The 16,852-nt window shown below is 37.9% G+C and overlaps 1 protein-coding gene and 1 pseudogene across 1 annotated transcript in view; one reads left to right on the forward strand and one right to left on the reverse strand.

Annotated features, from left to right (window-relative positions):
• Positions 1-16,852, reverse strand: part of Gpc3 (glypican 3) — a 415,144-nt gene that overhangs the window by 237,135 nt on the left and 161,157 nt on the right. The window lies entirely within an intron of this gene.
• Positions 13,438-13,860, forward strand: LOC124971923 (ubiquitin-conjugating enzyme E2 L3-like; annotated as a pseudogene).

Consider the following 16,852-nt stretch of genomic DNA (forward strand, 5'->3'; position numbering starts at 1 on the left):
ACAAAGGCAGCACCTCCTCAGTCTGTCCTCAGTGACTAGACAACCACGTGGACAGGAGTTCCAGCTCATTCGTGCTTTGACCCCTCTCTGAATCAGATGACCTCTGAGCATCATCACCACCACTTGTTGAATAATAGTGACTTTCCCTTCATAGAGTTCTCCTAACTTGGCTACATTTCAAGCAAGCCAAGATTGTCCTTGACACAGAGTCCAGGAGAATACGAGAAGGGACCATTCTTCTGGGTCTGGGGAGGTGAGGGTGGGATAGGAATCAGCAAGTGACCTGAAGATGCAGCTTCCTGGAAACGCAACCTCTAAGGCACATAGGCCACCTACTGAATCGTCCTGAACATTGCAGATTTACAATGCCATATTTGAACAATGAAGTACAGGTGATTGCTAACTATTCTATGCACACGATACTTGTCATACACACACATTCTGTCATGAACCCCCTTAACAAGAGGGGATTCACCTTACTTCATGTTTGTGTGTCTCCTGCTGACTTAGGGTCTAGCTGTCTACCTGATATAAAGAAGCAGCTCAATAATTATTTCACCTGGATGCAACTCAGAAATAACACTGGCTTCGGAATCTGGGAATATACATTCCAGACCAACTTCCATCACAAAAGAGCTGTGACACTTTAGGCAAGTCTGTCTACCTTCCGTGGCCTCAGTTTCCTAACATGTTCTGAATGGCTTATTCCCTCAATTCATTCAGTCCTCTTTTAAATTCCTCTCCCAGAAGAGGCTTTTTCTCACCAGCCCATTGAAAACATCACTATCTGCACCTCTCCTTCACTGTACATTGCCTTACTTTTTCTTTATAGCCTTGCCATAAATTTAAATTTTTCTTACAATTTTCTTATTTGGTGTCTTCTTGCTCTGTCTCCTACCCCACCAACAGATGATAAGTTCCACTAAGGTGGGAATTTTGATCCTTTTTTTCACTATTGTATCCCTTGCTTCAGGGCACAATGCCTAACACACCACAGGTGCTAATAAATATCTCAAGTTAAAAATTATAAACATAGTAGATGCTCAATAAATGTGTATAGGCTATGACAAGGAAGGTGGTGAAATGGATAAGACCCAAGGTCATTTCCCAAGTTGAAAGTCTATTGACTATGGCTTTTCAGGAAAGGATCTGGCATTGAAGCAGGCACTGTCTTAGCTGCTCCCAAGTACCAGAGAGAGTCAACCATTTCTCTCCCCAGAGTTCCCAGAGTTCTGAACTCCAGCTTTCAGCACCTCTCGGAGCTGGACACCGGAGGGCAGTATATACACACTTACTGCTTCCATCCAGTAGAGGGCCAGAGGTAGGGGGAATCCAAGTTCTGGATAAATGGCAGTACTCTGGTGTCAAATTGGCATGTCAGGACCGGCGCCTAACTGCCCCCTGATGTGAGGAGTTGCAGACTGCAGGACAAAGGGTTCAGTAAAGACTTCATTCAAAATTTGTAACATGGAAATCAAATGTGAACAACAGACCCCAAAACCATCTGTTCTTGCCAAAGCCAGGACAGACTCCATGGCCAGCTGCCAGAATTGTCCTGGGTTGTTCTATACACACTAGGGGAGGGAGCTACGTTCGCTTCTAACAAAAGACCATTATGCAACGGGCTGCCAAATGCAATCTTCCTTTTGATGTATTCTCCTTAACTAGAGTAATGTAATAAAATGATAATGATAATCTTTTGGCTTATGATTATCCTCAGTTAACACACACAAACACACACACACACAAAGCCGACTCCAGGCATCAAAGTGAGCTGACATTACAAGTTGATTATTTGCCTTTCCAAGAAATTTATCATTATGGCTTGGTGAAAATGCATTTTAATTAAAACACTGTACACATTACAAGCTGGGGAGTCTTTCAAAGAGTATAATTAAATGCAAAAATTGAATACCTTGCTACAGTATTAAAGGTATACATGAAAATATATCAAGGAAAATCTATTACAGTTAACATGTGTGGGCATGTGCACATATTTCTATGAAGAAATTTAAGAGCATAATGAGTATCAAAAACTATTTGATATGTGAACTTCTATTATGATGGCATGTTCTATTACTTTCTAATTTTTGACTATTATGTTGTAGACATTTAAATTTAACAATACCTTCTTGTGAAATGAAAAGGTTTGATGTACTTACTAAATATACCCTTTAAACTAAACATTCTTTTCCTCATATTTTTTTTCTAAGTCACCAAACCCAGAAATACCCTAACACTGCACCCTGGGTGACATCCTTTTATGAACTCCAATCTTGCACACAACCCCTCAGGCCACAATTGCATGGCTGCTCACAATAGGAACAGCATATATATTTGTTTGTAAAACCAACAATCTCTTGCTTCGGCACCAGATCACTGTCTTGGACCTCTGAGAGGTTTTTGTATGGTCTTCCTTCTATAAACCTGCATAGCCTCACTGTAAGCTTTTGATAAATTAAAGTGTTCATTTGGAACGAGATAAGCTTAGCAGGCTTGTCCCTGCAAGTTCCTGTTAATAAAGTTCAGAGTGTTTAAACCCTCAGGAGGTGAAAAGAAAGAGTTGGTCCATCTTGTGCTGTCGGAGGTGATCATTTTCAGTCGGCCCCCTGATAGTGCCAGTGAATGTATCCCTTTTAGCATCACGTAAACCAAGCCAGCATAAGAGGCTTCTGCTCCATCTGTACAGGAGACAGTAGAATGAAAGAAAAAATAAACAGCTCTAAAGTTAGCAAAGTAACTCCACAGAGAATTGGAAAAAGCAAGGCCTCTAAAGCACTTTTTTTTCCTTTGAACAAGACATGTGCAAAAAGCTGGTTTGCTTTAGTATTTTTCTCCTACTTGCCCTGGATTCACTTTACCTGGACAGAGTGTGGACACCAGTAAGCATTGTTTGGTGTCTGTTTCATTTTTAACTTATCATTTCTACAAAGGCTTTACTTTTTAATCAAGAGAACAGGAAATAAGCGAAAGCAATAAAACACAGAACAGAGCAGGGCCTGTGAATTCCAAGGAAAAAACGTAAGTGCTTGAGAATGTCCCTAAGCACAAAGGAGGCCTCGTTTGTGTGTAAGTTACTAAGAAGAAATTCAAGGAGTCGACAGCTAAACATGGCTTACTTAAAATATACAAAGTCTATATCAGTCAGTCACCATTTTAGCCTCAAAAGCACATATTGGGAGTGTGTGGGTGCCCTATGTGCCTTTTTATTTTCTCTTCTCCTACCTCAAAGTGCTTCTCCCATTCCTTTTCCTCCTCTGGTTTCCACTCATTGAAAGACCAGAAGTAACTATCAGGAATTGGGGTTGTAAACCTGCCTACACAACAGCCTCAGGCATCCCAGAGCCTTAATTTATCTGATCGCCACAAAAGCCCCATTGCAAATGTTCTTCCCTATAATAGGTTGGCTGCCAAGTGGTTGAAGATGCTGATGGCCTCTCAATCTACTTTAAGGAATATTTTTTTAAAAATCTATTAAGTAGCCAGTTGAAGAACAGATTAGAAGATACAAAAGAGGAGCTGGGGCTGTAGCTCCTTGGTGGAGCACTTGCCTAATACGTGTGAGGCACTGGGTTCAATCCTCAGCACCACATAAAAATAAATAAATAAATAAATAAAATATAGGTATTGTGCCCATCTACAAAAAAAATAAAAGAAGGGGGCAGAGAAGACGTTTTTGTGTTGTCTCCAACAACATATTTTACATACTTCACTACATATTGAAAATATCTGTCTATTAATTTGTCTTCCCCACTGGACTGTAAACCCCCAGAGGATAGGGGGCCGTGTCTGTCTCATCTTCATGTCTCAGTATTTACCTCAGTCTGATACATACAGGGGAATTTAGCAAAGGTGCGGTTGAAGACCCAAACTGTATCAACAATCAATAAAATGAGGGCTTCACCCTAAGATATACCAACAAAAAATGAATCTAATGTGCAGGTCATGGACTGTTTCTACAAACTAAGTAGCTAAGACACACACAGCTATTACAACAAGAAAATAACTGATATAATCAAGAGAAGCAATAAGCATTTTAAAAACCATTATATTCCTCTGGAACAATGTCCCTTTATCTGCCTGTCAGGGAACATGTTCTCTCCTTGTGGTAATTCACATACAGTGGTCATAGCCATGAAAAACTACAAAGGTGAGAGTCTGCTTATGCTTTGCAAGGACTAGATATTAAATAAATGGATAAGGGTCACACATGGTCCCAATTCAAAATTCATGTTGCAATGCCTGGTCAAGGTGGGGTGAGAGAAGAGAAAATTTCCACCTTCTACTCTGAGCAACCTGGCTTAGGTTGGGCAAGATAGATTGTCAGGAAAACTATCCAGTGAAGTGTAATTTTTCATTCAAACTTTCAAAAGAAAAAAACACTGTAAAACAAGTTTACTATCTTGTCTATGCATCTAAATACTTATGAACTTAAAATCTGTTTTTAAGATATTATAGGTAATATAAATTATCTTGAGGGTTTTGAAAAGCACATTATGTGCTAGAAGACTACTCTATTTCCCTGAACTGCTACAATAGGGAAAACAGTAGACTAGCAGTCTTGCAACAGTCTCCAAGTAAACAATCATCATTAATACAGTACATGTACTCCAGTACATTCCATGGAGTAAAAGTTCTCATGGGCAGTGACTAGAGCGATTTTTCACGGTTGATTATTTCAGCAATTTAGATTTCCTCTTTTAAACTTTAAAGGCTATACAGGCCATTTCCAACACTTATCAAAAAATTTCATTTCTGTATGCTGAACTATAAGGACAAAATCAACCCTACGCAGATACAATTAAGAGTACCATAGTTTAAAAAAATGACTTGTCATCATGTAGAACAAATCCAAAAATGTGCCTGAAGAAAAAAGTACTGACAAGTTAGATCTTGGATTATAGTAATACCAAGAAAGGGGTGAGCTGGGAGAAGACAAATAGTTTTAAGTTAAAGCATGGTAATTAGAAATTGGGTATACCTTATCTGAGACTCAAAACAGAAAATACTTAAAAGGGAGCCTTTGCTAAGTCTGGAACATTTTCTATTCCTATTGATCAGCTCAGTGCTTATTAAAATGAGTTTTTTCCCTAGTATCCACTGTTTTGATTACTCGGGAAAGTCACTGCTCGAATAAGGATTTTAGAGGACACAAGCTAACAGTTTAAGTGGTACGACTTATAAATTGTCTGAAATAACTTTTGTTTTTAGTCATCTGGAAATTATAACACTTTTTAACTCTGTCTTTTCAATGAAGCTAACTCAACTTCATTGCTACTGTTTTCTTGAGGCCTCTTTATAAATCTTCCTAGGAACCCAGCCCTACCTAGGTTCAAGGTGATCTCCAGAGATGGAGAAGTTCCTAGGTAGCCTGGTGCTCAGCATCAAGTCTCCCTGGGCTTCTGATCCTGCTCTGGCATTTTACCAGTTGCAATAATTGGGTCTTGGTAATTCCTTGTGGTTCATATGCCTCAGTCAGTTTCAGCAATTCTGCCCCTGTATTGACACTCTGTCTTGCCTAAGTCCCCAGCTTGGTTTCCTGAACAGAACTCTGGTACCTGTGGACTGCCTTGCTGCTGCTCCCTAGGATCCAAGTGATTAAATACAGTCAGATGGCCTCAGCCACAATTGAATGTTCTGACTAGGTGCTATCACTCCCCTTTGACTTTGAGTTCTAGAGTGAAACTCTTATTACAGTTGTTCCTTGGTTTTGGCAGAAGGTATTGATTCCAAGAACCTGCAGACATCAAAATTTGTATATGCCTCAAGTTCCTTATATAAAATGGTATAGTATGTGTATATAACCTACATGCATCCTCCCATATATTTGGATCATCTCTATCTTACTTATATGCCTAATATAATGTAAATGCTACTTAAGTAGTTGAAGTTTGTATGTGTTCAATACAGATGCAATTATTTTTCCCAATATTTTCAATGTGTAATTGGTTGAATATGCTGATATGGAATCTGAGAATATGGAGGGCCAAGTGTATTTGAATCAAAATAATTGCTAATGTGCTTAAGATGTACAGACAACTAACTGTATATTTGTCTTGATTCCACAAAGTAGACCACAATGTTCAAAATATACAAAGACTAGAAGGGATTGAAGTGTAGACCTCTGCCATATTTATCATTTGCACTTGCTTGAATCTGGTATTGTGGCCACAAAACTAAACTTCTGTGTATTACCTGCCCCTGGAATTTTTTCTGATCACCAATCTCACTTCCCCGGATTTTCTGAAATACTTGGGGACAAGTATATTATTAGCTTTTTGTTTCTAAAGTGCATAAATGATTGTTAAATCTAATTTCTTCTATTTCTTTCAGTCTTCTTTCAATCTCCCTAAAGCTATTAAGAAAAAAAGTCCTCTTTCTGAAGAAAAATTACAATAAGTTTCTTGAAGTCTCAAGTTGACAAATTTTTTCTCAGTAGAGTAAGTTTGTCAAAACGTCAAGAAATCCCTTTTTATAATGCTCCTTAGCACAAGTGAAAAAAGGACAATCTTAAATTGAACTGGAGCTCAGTAACATTAAGATTTTAGACTTCATTTTAAGTTTATCTAGCTAAAATAAAGATCAGATCAGTTTTGCATCCTTGAAAAATTAGACTGTAAATAATCAAAAGATCCTAGTTGGGCAGATGGTATGATGATGGTGTTCATGAGGGAGGAGCCTGGTTGATGCACCTTCAGGCCATGTTGGCTTAGATAGGCCCAAGTAGTAGGCACCCACATTATGAACAGGACCCCTCAGCCTGACACTACTTCTCTTCTTGTATGCTTTGGTACTTAAAATCTCCATTTTAATTGATGCTGGCCATAAAGAAATAGGGCTGAGTCTTCTTAGAGCCACCACCAAGACTGCTAGATATTGACCACAGGCATTTGATCACCATAGGTCATGGGGTGAACATTAGAGAGTTTGGTTCATTCATCTAGTTAATTTATTTTCATTTTATGAATAGAATACATAAACCATCAGATTGCTAGTGGATTGTGAATAGAGCAGTATGTAAGAATGAGCTATGTAAACAGCACAGTTAAAATATTATTGTTTCTATAACTGTGATAAACACTTTGTTTAAAAAATCCACCTTAAAATGCACTTATTTGGATGCTGACTTTCACATTGATTTTATCTGCTATACTCTTTTAGAAGACAATTAGTCATTGGAAGAAAAAGATATAAAGTCTTCTATAATTGGGTAGGATGATTCCTCTATCCCTCACTGGAATAGAGTAGGGGTGACATGCAGAGAAAGAAAGGGTACAGAAAGGGCAGCGATATTTTGTTTTGCCTCAGGCCCATACTTGTTAATGTGATATGAGACACAAGCAGAGAAACCGCCCCCCCCAATAATTTGCAGGTGCTAGTGGAAAATGAAAATGTGGTCCCCTTACTCAAAAAGTATTAAGAATTTCGAGATGGTGAGTCGGGGCATAGCTTAGTGGTAGAACACCTGCCTAGAATGCTCAAGGCCCTGGGTTCCAACCCCAGTACCACATTTTTAAAAAAAAGAACTTCAAGATGGCAACAGCAGAGCATTAAAGCAAGCACAGGATCCTTCTGAGCACAGGGTCCTGTGTGACTGCACAGGTTTCACATTCCTGAAGCTGGTCCTGGGCAGAAGGATAAAGACATCTTCATTACTAAGAAAATAAGTCAGAATAAGTATACTCTACTGGTTGTGAGTACCACAGAGTAGGACTTATATCTGATTTCATCATATTCTACAGTTATTTCTGTGCCAGAAACTCATTTTTTTTGCATTCCTTGTCTGATTTTTATGTCAGTTCTTTATGATCCTTAAAGCTTCAATGTAGTCATTCCTCTTCCTGCTACCTCTTTCTTCACCTCCATACAAAGTCAATGGAGTCCTATCTCATAAGATCGTGACTACTTTCCCTCTTGTTTGGGAATGTATGTTGTACTTAGAAGGAAACTTCAATAGCTGTAACCTCTCTGGAGTCTAAAGAATCAACACTCTGAGATTAGAGAAGCAAAGGAAGAGTCTTCCACCTGCCTTTTATCTAGCCCCTGTCTAGAATGATAGAGTCCACTGTTTTCATCAGGATGAGTTAGTGTGTCAATGCAAAAGCGCACTGATGACTTTGGAGAGAAATCTCTCTGAGTTATGTGGGAGCCACCTAGGATATCAGCATCCTTCCAGATATGGCTGATGAACCTTGTACATTCTTTGACTTGTGGTACCTCTAATCTTTTCTTTCTTTGGACTGCCAAAGATTGATTATCTTGGGGAGACTGAGGCAGTGGAAAAAGGAAGGAAGGAAGGGGAAAAAAGGACCCAAATAGTCCAATTCATAATTTGGATCAGATAAAAAGAATTATGTTGTCTTGTGACTCAAAGACTACTTTGGCTTCATCTGACCTCCTCCACCATCCAAGCATTCCCCAGAGTCAAAGAGCTTTACTGAATGTACTACAAAAATGTCTGTTTCTCCAACACAGAAAACAGGCAATATTTTACAAATTCCAGACCAGCCTAGATATTACAGATTACAAACCAGGGCATTCAGATTTCTATGGACTTGAGTAAGAAATTCCAAGCCCCACTCTAAATTATTTTGTCAAGTGTATTGTAACGCTCTTGCATGCACAATTCTGAAATAAGATTATTTTGGTGTCAGGAGAAAGGCAGCAAGTTGATAAATACTGTCAATCTAGCACATTTGGGCTCATTTTGTTCTGAAGTCTCTTTTAGTGATCATTTAAAAAGAAGAAACAAGGAAAAAGCAAATGCAAATGGTTGCAAATAATAAAGTGGGCTGCAGATTCAAAAGGCAAAAGCAGAAAAGTTCCTAAGTGTATTCTGGAAAGACTGTCTAGTGGAAGTCATTATAGCTGTGTACAGCGGGAGGATCCAGTCTGATAACAAAATAGGTTCAGCAGTCTGCTTGGAATTCAACTAAGTTAAAGAGCATCATGGAAGACCACCAATGTATGTGAGAAGGACTACCAAATCAAATTGAAAATCTTCCTCTTTTGCTAGGGAGACTATGAGACAGTCACATGTAGTCCATTTCGAATAGTCTAAGTTATGATTATGGCTGTCCCTGCTTTCATTTGACATCTCCTGGTATATGACATATTCACTCACAAGCCACTAACAGAATAAACTAGAATCTCCCCAATAAATAAATTAGTAGATCTGAGCACTAGTAATCAAGGACAAGGAGGAAAGGCAGAATTGATCAATGAATTCTGAAACTTCCTTGTAAGGAACACTTCACAAGAAAAAAAATTGTAGCAATGAAGTTCACAAAAGAGGTTTGATTTTATTCAAAGAGAAATGTGTACCAACAAGATCTCTGCATCTGAAGTAATCACAGAAATTAGATTAGGTGATCCTAGTCTTTAACCAGCTCACGTTCTTTAAAATAGATTTTATACTTTTTAGCAGGTTCAATTGAGAAGATTCTAAGCAATGGAACTGCTGCTTGCTTCCTTCCCTGTTTTGATAAATGGAGGTTCACAGATCTTATTTTCCATCAGGATATGCTTGCTAATGTGTTTATACGTGGATCTTTTTGCTTGGAATCAAGAAAGGCTATATAAAGTGTAACACAATTTTATAAAATCATACAGGAATAATTACTTCTTCCCTTCCCTCTAGGGAAAGAAATAGCAAGTGTGCTTTTTAAAAACTATCACCCGAACTGGCATTAGTCTTAACAAATGTCAATCTTTGGTAACTTCAACTAAATCTATGTCATCTCCTGAAACTTTCATTTCAAGGGATTTTAATTAAAAGGTCAAGAATGCTAAAATACAACACAACATGTATTAGCACATCTTGGTTAAACAAAGAACACTTAGATACATTTTGTCAAGGCTGTAAAGATTCTTTATACCTCAGGCACTCAAATGAACTTCACTAATAGGTCTCTTAAGCTTTTGTTTTTTATGTGTTGTCTCCATGAAGTCTGCATTCTAAGTTTAATTGCACATGAATGAATTAACCATCTAGGTTGTGTGTGTGTGTGTGTGTGTGTGTGTGTGTGTGTGTGTAAAGATAGTGTGAGAATGCTACTGAGAAACAGAAAATGATCCTGGAAAGGAAAAAAAAAAGAAACCCTTACTGACCTTCACATCTCTGTTGGCCATTTTCAACACACTTTATTATAAACTCTAACATTCATAAATCCCAAACCTTGTAACTCCTTCCACAATGTGGGAGTCAATATGAGTAGAACATGCAGATGAATAAACAACATGTCAAAGGTCTGGACATACATAATACTTCATGGTATCATGTAATCTAATAATAAATATGGCACATAAAAAGCACATCTTTAAGTGCTAAGATCCTCTATTATTAAGTGGAAAGTCAAGGAACTCTAGTTAGTATACATACTCACAGATCCTCCCTCATCAATACATTAAAAATTAATAGCATTTTTGGAAAAGGAACTATATTCAAAACAACTTAATATATGGTGCATGACTCTGTGACTCTCCAGCTTGCAGTCTTGCATGAACTGTGTGGTTGTCAAGACTGTGCTTAATAATTCTCCCCCATGGGAAAAATCAATGATGATGATTACCTACCAGCAGATTTGCAAAACTCTTTCAAAGTCAGTACACATGTATTCTCTTGTCCATCACTCCTCCTCTTCCTGATTCTACAAGGAGGCTGAATGTCAAGGATATTAAACTGAGAAAATTCCAAGCCTCAGTTTCTTGTCAATAAAATGGTGGTACTAAACCTTGCCCTACCCTCTCTATTTCACAGGCTACTGTGAGAGAGAGAGAGATAACATATTGAACTGCTCTGAAAACTTCCCCCCAAATATAACATTTTACCCAGTACAAACAATCTATAAATTACACACCAGTGAACAATCATTCAGAAACATTTCTGGGTTTCCCATCTAATGAGAATTCCTGCCCAGAGAATAGGGACTATATCCAGTTCCACTAGGAAAAATCTGTACAGTTCAGCAGATGAAGAGAATGAGTAGAAGATTTAGAAATGTATAAAAGATTCGAGGTCACCATGGAAGAAATTTAAAAAGTAAAATACAACTCTGGTAGGGTTGAGCAAAAGCAAAATACTGGATTAAGTTGATAATCAACATAGATATAATTTGTTTTATTTCCATAACCAGGAACTTACACCAACTTATACTTCCAAGTTTCTACCATGGTTCAAAACTGTCCTATTCTAGGCTTAGATGGCGTCTGAGAAGGCAAGGGTAGTTCACAATCATTGCAAAGGATTCTGACCCTTTGGGGCCTATAATAGCCATTGTTCCCTCCATCCTTCAATTCAACTACTTGGATGAGCCTTAAATGTACCTAAGAGAAATGGTTCTTTCTCTTCCTAAGACATAGTAAAATGGGAAAAATACTTGATGGCTTCATCTGCTTCAAATGAGAAATAGATGTGATTCAGGAAGCCTGGAGCATCCTGCGTTCACATTTAGATCTGAAGATAACCCTTAAAAGAAAAAATTCAAAATTTGAACTCAAATATGGCCTAGGCTAACCATATTCAGGTTATTTGTAGCAGAACTGCCATTTGCCTTACATCACCATTCAAAGACAAATTTTTTCAGGTCCAGGTATGATTTTTCTATTTTTAGCATTCCATTTCTTGAAATAAAACAATATTTTCAGTGTAGAAGACACTAATAGTTGCTAAATATTTTCTATGTGACATATTAAATTAGTCATCCACCCTGATTTTTTTTAAAAATTATTCTTCTTCATGTGACTTTGAAAAATATGCAAAGATTACTCATTCCATGTCTGGGTTAAATTCACAACAAATGATCTCCTTTTCTTTAAACAGACAAACAAACTAAACCCAGGACTACAATGGAAATGGCTCCACTGTTTCTGGAGTTTTCGTAAATATTTCCTTAAAATATATCTTCAAAACTTGCTTTGTTTTGGAAACTACCCTCTTTTGAAAGGACAGGAGAAGAATCTTTCACATTTTATGATCCCCTTTGGAGGCAACAAAGCAATAGCCAAGTCCTGAGTTGATGGATGAGCCAATGAACTAACCTGGCTGCAAATCGGAATGGCCTGGGGAGCTTGTTAAATAAAAGCAAGGGGTGGGGGGAACCTGGGCTCTATCCCAGTTGGGCTGAATCAGAACTTCCAAATGCAGGACCAAGGAATCTGTATTTTAAAGTAGTTTTAAAACATCTGTACTACTTCATCACATCCTCAGGTATTTCATCTCTCTTCTGAAGATTCCCAAAATCTCTCCCTAGCCCTGACCTTTTCACAGACAAGCCCACTGGATATCTCAAGGACACTTCAAATGCACCAAAGCCAGAACACTGAATCCATTTATTTTCCTCTCCAACCTTTTCCTTCATTAATTTCAGATTGGTTTTCTTATAAAGCATTTCAAAAACACACCTGTGTCAAGATCCCTAATTCTAGTTCTATTCATATATCTCAACTTACTTTAAAAATAATGTTTAAAAACTGACCAAAAAAACTTGTTATAAACCTTTGCCACTCTGCCTTTCCTGTTTCTGTTCAACTATGTATATGGTTTTTTAAAAAAGTAATGTACCCTAGCAAATTTCTGCTCCACTTACAAATATCTAACAGGTTTATTATATTATCTGCATGCAAAGGTCAATCATTACCATTAGATATTATATGGTATCCACTAAAATAGGTCCTTTTTAAAGTATCAGTGGTGCCCAAGAGGTGAGTTTCATTACCACTTTTTCAGAGACCGCTTATTCACCAGATTACACAGAAACAGGCACATCTGGGTCAAAATTGGCCCTGGAGTCATGTTGAGTATATGAGAACACAATTAAGTTCTAGATTTTGTTAAATTATCTGATATATTATTTGTTTTTGCAAATCAAAGGGAAATTAAAAAAAAGAGAAATATGTGGTATTGTCACAAACTGGGCAATCTACAGGGTTTAATTCTGGTCCACTGCTCACCCTTCCCTTTCCCATTCCCATCTCAAACTGGGAAGAAAATAAAGGTGAGTGGCCTGTCCTAGAATTCTCCTTCTCCCAGAATAACTTAGGAAAATAACTAAAGCAATAAAAGGAAAGAGAGGCCATCTAGGACTTGGGGACAGTGGAGTATAAAGTTATAGGCCAAGGTTAGAGCTAGATGTTAGATAGCTTATCTTTGAATGTGGTCACCAGTGAATTCTTCCTCCTCAGCTTCATGATACACAATTCCCTGTACTCAGTTACAACACAAGAATGATGATCTACCATAGTTCTGCCAAAAAAAAAAAAAAAAAAAGAATGATGATCCAGTTGGAAAGAGCCCAAGCTTTGGAATCAACAGACCTAGATTGGAATTCCAGCTTTGCTAATGTGTATGACTTCAAGCAGTCTCTTAACCCCTCCAACACTCAGTTTCTTCATTTATAAAGAAAGGATACTGGGGAAAGCAGCACCACCAGATGCATGATGGCAGCCAGCAGGAGGTTGATGAAGGAACTTGAAATGATAGGCAAATGTGGAATGAAAACCTACCATAATATCAGGTTGATCAAGATCACTTATTGAATTAGCCAGGGTTTATTGTTTCTGATAACCTTTCAGGATCAAAATCAACTTTCCAGCAGAGTACCCATTCAAACCACTGAAGATCACATTTAAAGCAAAGATCTATTACCTGAACGTCCATGAAAAGAGATAGATCTGTCTGCCAGTAATTAGTGCTGAAAACTGGAAGCCAGCAACTAAAATCAACCAAGTAATCTAACCCCTCACAGCACTGATGAGTGACCCCCAGTCCTTGTACCCACTTTGGTTGACCTACCTTAAAAATACTCTAGGAATTGTAAAAACTGTAAGAATCCTGAAGAGTTTATGAAGAAATATGGGTAAAAGTAACATGTGGACTAAGATCTACTGCAAGTGACATGTATTAAGTACTTATTATGTGTTTCACATAATCTGCAAGTTAAAGATTTAAAATATGAGATGTTGACACACACAGAGAGAGAGAGAGAGAGAGAGAGAGAGAGAGAGAGAGAGAGAGAGAATCTTAATAGTCCTAAAAGTACCTACCTCCTAAGGTTCTTTTTTTAAATTTTTATTTGTTCTAATTTGATATACCCTCCTAAGGTTCTTGAGAGGAATTGGTGAAAATCACATATAAAGTGCATGGCACATAGCAGGCCCCGTATTAAATGGTACTTATCCTCCCCTTCCTCCTCCTCCTACTGCATCATCATCATCATCAATATCATCATCATCATCTTTGTCAGTTACATCATCATTAAGTGCCTTAAAGAATCACTTTACATTTCTACTTCAAACTTTAATGTTGGCCATGTTTGCTGATTTAAAAAGTCAAATAGCAGTTTTATGTGATGTATCATAACATTTTAAAAAGTCTATCCTCCCTTCATCTTATAGAAGAAAAAGTAGGTCCAAACCTTCAACTTGTTGGCTTAGGATCAGACTTCCTTAACAGGACTCCCATAGCACAAGAAATAAAAGCAAGAATCAACAACTGGGATAAATTCAAACTAAAAAGCTTTCTTTCAGCAAAGGAAACTATCAGTAATGTGAAGAGAGAGCCTACAGAGTGGGAGAATATCTTTGCCAATCATACTTCAGATAGAGCGCTAATTTCCAGAATATATAAAGAACTCAAAAAACTCTACACCAAGAATACAAATAATCCAATCAACAAATGGGCTAAGGAAATGAACAGACACTTCACAGAAGAAGATGTACAAGCAATCAACAGATATAAGAAAGAATGTTCAACATCTCTAGTAATAAGAGAAATGCAAATCAAAACTACCCTAAGATTCCACCATTTGACTCAGCTATCCCTCTCCTTGGCCTATACCCAAAGGACTTAAAATCAGCATACTACAGTGATGCAGCCACATCAATGTTCATAGATGCTCAATTCACCATAGCCAGATTGTGGAACCAACCTAGATGTCCTTCAGTTGATGAATGGATAAAGAAACTGTGGTATATATATACAATGGAATATTACTCAGCCATAAAGAATGATAAAATTATGGTATTTGCAGGCAAATGGATGAAATTGGAGAATATCATGCTAAGTGAGATAAGTCAATCTCAAAAAACCAAAGGACAAATGATCTCGCTGATAAGCACATGATGACACATAATGGGGGGTGGGAGGGGTTAGGGTTAGTGTTAGGGTTAGGGTTAGGGTTAGGGTTAGGGTTAGGGTTAGGGAGGGGGGCAAGAATGGAGGAAGGAGGGAATGTATAGAGAGAAAAGAGGGGTTGGGAGGGGTGGGGGGGAAGTGAAAAAAATAACAGAATGAATCAAACAGCATTACCCTATGTAAATTTATTATTACACAAATGGTATGCCTCGACTCCATGTACAAACAGAGAAACAAAATGTATCCCATTTGTTTACAATAAAAAAAGTCTATCCTAACAAAAGAGTATACTCTAATACCTGATTAGATGTGGCAAAGACACAATCTGATGTTTTGAAGTAAAGAACTTCAGGTGATTTAAGGATGAATATTTGGCATTTAGGGCAACTGAATAAAACATATTATCTCTATGCTGCAGGGAATTAAGAGCAGAATGTGGGAGGTTTTCTATTTTGCTTTTATTGTTGTGGTTAAACAGAGACACATAACAATGTGATTTCTCTCTCTGCTTTTGCAACAAGACAAAGAAGAGTCACTGTGAGAATTGTCAGAATTAATCAGGAGTGATAAGATCACAAAAACTCAAATTATCTCTAAGTCCCTGGGTCGATCTTTGGTGAGAAAATGAAGTCAACATGAATGAACAGTGACAAAAAGCAAAACACTCCACATTTGACATGCTATATCAAGTTTCATCAGAAAGGTGTATGTGGCTCAAGTCTGAAGAAACGCCTGGTCTTGGTTTAGCACCCTAACCAATGCTCTTGTTTATACATCAGTGAAGTATGCAGATTTTAAAAACACAGCAATATAGATGATTTGTGGAAATTGTGATCATTTATTTTAAATGAATTGTGATCATTTATTTTAATGGAATTCTGGGGCTTCATTTTCCAAGAAGAATAAGTAAGTGAAAAAAGAATCCTACTGCATGTTCTCAGTTCATTGAACCCAGGGGAAACCAAATAGTTTGATTCTGAAACAGTTGCCTGAAACATAGGCATAAGACAAAGGAAGAAATAAATCTCTAGAGGGTGAGCTTGCCGAACAAGGCAGATGCCATTTAGTATTCTCACAGGCAACTCTTTCTGCAATGGAGCACCCTGGTAAAGGGATAGGCACAGGGAATAATAGCATCACATAAAGTATTCACACTAAAATAAGCATCATTTATATGTATTAAGTACTATGTGGCCAGACTCAAGAGATGTACAAATATGCAAAAGATAATATCAAGTGGTAAAGCCAATTTCCCTTTATCACCTGCTGCCATGTTTTTCAAAGAGTTGTCTCTGGACTAATAGCATCAGCACTGCCTAGGAGCCTGTTAGAAATGTGAATTCCTTGGACCCAGCTCAGATCTGCTGAATCAGAAAATCTGGGAAAGGGCCCAGAGAGTTGTGTTTTGACAAGTTCCTCCAGGGGATTATGAAGCAAGATCAAATTGAAGAACCACTGTTCTAGTACATTGTCATCTTCAGCTTGATGCCTTGCCTCACAAGCATTTCTGCTGATCCAAGGCAACATCAGAGCAAACAGAAAGCAACTCTGTAAGCAATATCAGCCATATGCTAAAGGCTAAGGTACTACAATGACACTGCCACAACCTGGTTAGGTTATCATGAAGCAGTCATGAAAGGACCTTGAGAACAGGGAGGAGACCAAGGCCACAAAACACACATTAAACATAAGCTGGGGCCCACAGGGTTGTTCCCTACA

This window comes from Sciurus carolinensis, chromosome X (genome assembly GCF_902686445.1).
Source record: "Sciurus carolinensis chromosome X, mSciCar1.2, whole genome shotgun sequence".
NCBI classification, from domain to species: domain Eukaryota; kingdom Metazoa; phylum Chordata; class Mammalia; order Rodentia; family Sciuridae; genus Sciurus; species Sciurus carolinensis.